This window comes from Myotis brandtii, unplaced genomic scaffold (genome assembly GCF_000412655.1).
Source record: "Myotis brandtii unplaced genomic scaffold, ASM41265v1 scaffold125, whole genome shotgun sequence".
Lineage (NCBI taxonomy): Eukaryota > Metazoa > Chordata > Mammalia > Chiroptera > Vespertilionidae > Myotis > Myotis brandtii.
Window position 1 is genome coordinate 9,593,571 of NW_005354385.1, and position 5,065 is coordinate 9,598,635.

Genomic DNA, 5,065 nt, shown 5'->3' on the forward strand with positions numbered 1-5,065 from the left:
TACCTTTTTTTTTTTGTCAGATCAGTAAAAAACCTATTTTTGGTGTACCGCTGAATTTTAGTAATTAGTTTATGTGTGCCATGAGATGAAAAAGGTTGAAAATTGCTGCTTTAGAGTATGACCTCACCTCCGAGTAACCTGAAGATAAGGAACTCTTTCCTGTTCATGTTTTCCTCCCCCAACCTCATACTGAGCTCAAAAGAGTCAGGAGGCTTTGGCTAAAAGTAAATGACAAAGATTTATTCAAGGGTCTTAGGATTTGCAAATCACAAACACAGGTGGGCAATACCCAGTGTTACAAAGGAGAAAGGAAAGTTTGAGAGGTTTTACAGTGAAAAGCACACGTTTGAAAAAGTCAGTTCTTAGCCCACAGATTGGTTCAGGATGGTAATCTCCCAGATGCCAGGTGGTCTGGATAATGGATGCCAGGTGGCTTGAATAATGAAATATTCTTTCTTAAGCATGACAAGTGGTTATCTGTAAGAGTTATACAGGGTGAGCAAGAGCAGGTTTACAGTTGTTTGTATGGAAAATACAATAATTAATAAATAATAATACAAGAATAATGTTTAACATACAACTGTAAACCAAGTTTTGACCACTCTCATATACATCTCCAACACATGAACATTCTTTCTTAGGTCCTTCAGAGGTTTATCTATAGAATTTAGGTACATTCTAGCACTGGTGCACAACTGAATGTTCAAAAGTTTAAGTTCCAGTCATCCTGTGAACCGAAAGGTCACAGGTTCGATTCCCAGTCAGGGTACATACCAAGGTTGTGGGTTTGGAATGGTATGGGAGGCAACCAATCAATGTTTCTCTCTCTCCCTTTCTCTCTAAAATAAATAAAAACATATTTTAAAAAAAACAACAAAATATTGCTTAAAAAATAAAAAGTTTAAGTTCCAGACTAGTTAAAGCAAGAATAGAATTGTTTCCTTATGCCTCCGCCTGCTTGTTTTTAATAACTTAGCAGCTTGACCAGAGTGACTCCATTTTATTTCTTCACTCTCTTCCCTAAACCTCTTATTCTGCAACACCCAGCTCTGGTACACCTTCCACTGAAAGCTTTCCTTGGGCAAGCTAGTAACAGGTGTTAAATTTTTTTTTAATGTTCATCATCTTTGATTCAATAATTCCACTAAAAAATATATCCTAAAAAATCAATTGAACAAGAAATACAAAGATATTTAAAACAATGTTATCTATAATACAAATTGGAAGCCATCTTTGTAGGTCCTTTGTATAGGCAATTTGTTGAATAAACTATGGTATATCTTCTCTTTGAAATGCTGTGCAATCAGTAAAAATGAGGATGCCAATCTATGTTTATTGTCATGGAAAGGTATTCTTGATATTATGTTAAATGAAAAGACTTGCAGAACATTATATTAATAATTATAATATTTAAAATAAATATCATATTTAGTTCACTGATGTTGGCTAAGTTCTTAGTACAAAGGGCTCTTAATAAACATTTGTTGGATAAATGAAGCTGTTAAGTGATTTCTACTGCCCAGGATTGTTCACTAAGAATTGTATTTCTATTAAATCATTTATCTTTACAACACTCCACTAAGGTAACTACCAATACCCATATATTATAGATGAAAAAACAGATGCTCAGAGAGATTAAGCAGATTGCCTGGTCAGGAAGATAATAAGTGGTAAGACCTGTTTTGAACAATGTGATTCAAAGCCCAATGTCTTCACATATTCTTCTGGCTTTTAATATTTTAAAAAGTTGTGACTATATAGTATAAAACATTCTTATAATGTTTATAGCAAGTTATTAACAGTGGTTAATTGTGATCTGAGTGGTGGGATGACAGAGATATTTTTCTCTTTTTTGTCTATATGTTTTCATGGTTCCAAAATGAACATGGATTATTTCTGTAATGAGATACCTACATTACCAAGGGCTTTTTGGGTTGGTTTCACCACCATCAACAATAAAAAAGCCTCCTTGGCATTTGTCTTTCCAAAAAGAATGAATCATTCCCTTTACCACGCTATGTCAAAACCCAGCTCTGCATCTACTTTTTGTTCTTTCCATTCTTTTACAGAAATTATTGTTTCAAAGTTGTTCCTTTCAACTTGACAAAGTTGGAATATGTATTTCATTCATCTTTTCATTTTTAGGGCTAATATACTAGTAGTGCCAGACACACCAGACAAATATTCACAGAGATTTCTTTCATTGAAGAAGATCTTTAAACTAGTAAAATCACTATTGGTCATGCTATTTTCCTTTGTCCCTTTCCTTGTGCAGTAACTATTATGTGTTTGTCCGTAGTCTCTGCCATGGCAGAGCGAGCCTCCACTGCCCTTTATCTCCTACCGCTAAGAACAGTAGCCACTAAGTGTAAAAAATCAAAACAAAGCCCTTTCCCATCTCCCTGAAGGAGTAAAAGCAGTGAAGCCCAAATAATGCTTAGTTACCAAAAGCCACACCAGGTGTCTAATCGAAAGGGTATTGATTTTAGCTAGTAAATAGCCCTTAATATAGTTGGAACCTGGGTTGAATATGCAGCCTGGTAATTAGCTAATAAAGCAAACAAGAGCTAGAGAGAACGTGGCACAGTTGGATAAGCAGCAGCCTGTCATCCAGGAAGCTTGCCTGGGTCTAATACCTCCTCATACGGAGGACTGAAGTTACCTTTAAGACTCCTGGCCTAGTGTTTTCAGCCATTAAATGAGGGAAAACTATAACCCTATCATAGGGTCTGAGATATAACTAAAAGCAGTTGTAAATGTTTGGCAAATATTACATGCGATAGACATGCTTCCTGAAGACAGATGTTGCAATTTAATAATCTGAAGTGGGGAGGTTTAATAACTATTTTAGATCATTAGGATAATGTTTAGTGCCCTAGGATAATTATTAAACAATTCTCAGTTTGCTAACTCATTGGATACTCCAGAGAAATCCATAGCCTGATTAATTCTCACATTATCCACCCACTGCTCAGTGAAACTGCAAAGTGGCAGAGGCCAGTCGGGGAAAAAAGAAAAGCAAGAGTGAGCAAGGACCAGCTTAGCTAGATGTCACTTTCAAAAAGAAGAAAATCAAGGGGAGAGAGAGAGAACTAAGGTGTAAAAGAAAAGGGTTAAGGTGCAAACGATTCTAAATCAGAGCTAGGAAATCAGAGGCCTATGGGTCAGCGTCAGCATCCCAATGCATTATAACAGGCCTGCAGAGGTGTTTTTTTGTTGTTGCTGATTTTATTTGTTTTTAAATTTGAGTGTTAATATTTTCTTAAGTGGAAAAGGTATTTTACATACCAAGTTCAGATGACCATTTTTAAAATTTTAATAAGTAAATAAAAATGTTATTTTAAAATTCAGAGTACCTAGTAACAGTAAGCCTAATTCACTCATGACTATAATGGACAAAAGCAGCATAAAGACTGCCCTTTTATTTTTTCTAAAGATTTTGAATATGAAAATCTTAAGGCTTATGGAAAAATAGACAGAAGCATCTATTCACTTACTCCACATCCAACAAATATTAATATTTTGCTATGTTTATTATATAAGTAAGTACTTATATCTATGCATTTAAATTTTTGCTGAACCATCTTAAAGTGGATACATTACTTTTTCTCTGAATACGTTAGCATACGTATTTTATTTTTTAAAAAATAAGGACAGTTTCCTACATAACTGCAACATTATTATCACACTGAAAACAATTTCAGTTGTAATTCCCTAATGCCCTCTTTTCTCGGTCCACATTCAAGTTTCCACAGTGTCCCCGAAACGTTTTCTACATTCATTTTTTTTTTCAAGCCAGGATCCAATAAAAACACCTGGGTTGCATTTGGTTATGTCACATTAGTCACTTTTACTCTAGCTCAGGCTCCCCCATCTCCCCTTTTCTTCTATGACACTATCTTGTTGAGATGGTCAGTTGTTTTGTGGACTAGAATTCAAATCTAAAGGCTTGATTTTTTTTAATTTTTAATAATGCAATTAAATTTATTGGGACGGCATTGGTTAATAACATTATATATGTTTCAGGTATACAATTCTATAATACATCATCTGTATACTATTGCATTGTATGCTCACCAATTAAACTTATGTGTTTATTATTCCTTTTTGAAAGCTTTTGAAGAAACAAAGTGGCTTTATTTGCTCACTGCTTTTCTCTTCTGAACTGAAGGAAAATGGATTTTCTTAGAAAGTGTAAGCTTTAGGCTTCAGGATGCAGGAGCTATTAAAAGTGAGGAAGGAGGCTGGAAGCTGCTGGTGTTGGTGTTAAGTCTTTCCATCTGTACAGAGGGAGGGTGGAGAGAGGAGATGTAGAAATGTTTGCTTCCTAAGGTTCCTGAGCCAGTCATTTCATGTAGTCTAACACAGAACAGACTTTTACTTTCTGATGCTTAGGTTCTATCAATAATGACGTTGGGCCTTGACTGCCCCACAGCATATTTTCACATCCAAATATTTTGAAATGAATTCATCTTACTGTTATTTTAAGGCAAGCGGAACCCAAGGCAGTTGCTGGGCATGGAGGCCACGGGGGCATAGGCTACCAAGGAGACAGAACTGAACCTCACATCACCTTGCTTGGCCCCGGAGGATGGCTGGTTAGTCAAAGACGGGTAAGATTCCTCAGGGAGGAACGACCTAAGACAGGCACAGTCGCAGAGGGGCCGGCAGGAGAGAACTTGGGGGTCAACAGAGGTGGGGCACAGATCCTCACCCCCCCAACTATGCAGGGGCTTGAACACTCGCCCCTTCTGAGGGAGGTCTCCTGCCCCATGGCTGCTTCCCGCTTCCCACACCCAGCTCAGATCGGGACCCAGATAACAGAAAGACTTGGCCCAGCTCAGATCGGGACCCAGGTAAAGACAGAGACTGGCTGACAGCAGCTGCCCTCTCACTGCAACAGGACTTGTTTCCCATTTCTACCTTGGACCACAGGGAAAGGGGCAGCTGAAGGAAAGGGCTGTGTCAGGATGCTGCCTTCTTCCCTTTCTCCTCCTTCTTTATTCTAAACACTTCCATGCCTTGTAGTTCTTTTGCTTTCTCTTCTTTTTCTCTCTACTACCCT

The 5,065-nt window shown here is 37.4% G+C and overlaps 1 long non-coding RNA gene across 1 annotated transcript in view; it reads right to left on the reverse strand.

Moving 5' to 3' along the window:
• Window positions 1-219: 219 nt before the first annotated feature.
• Window positions 220-5,065, reverse strand: part of LOC106724936 — a 6,913-nt gene continuing 2,067 nt past the window's right edge. The window contains exon 2 of the long non-coding RNA XR_001360760.1: window positions 220-477. This is a non-coding gene — a long non-coding RNA (uncharacterized LOC106724936). The remainder of the gene's footprint in view (window positions 478-5,065) is intronic.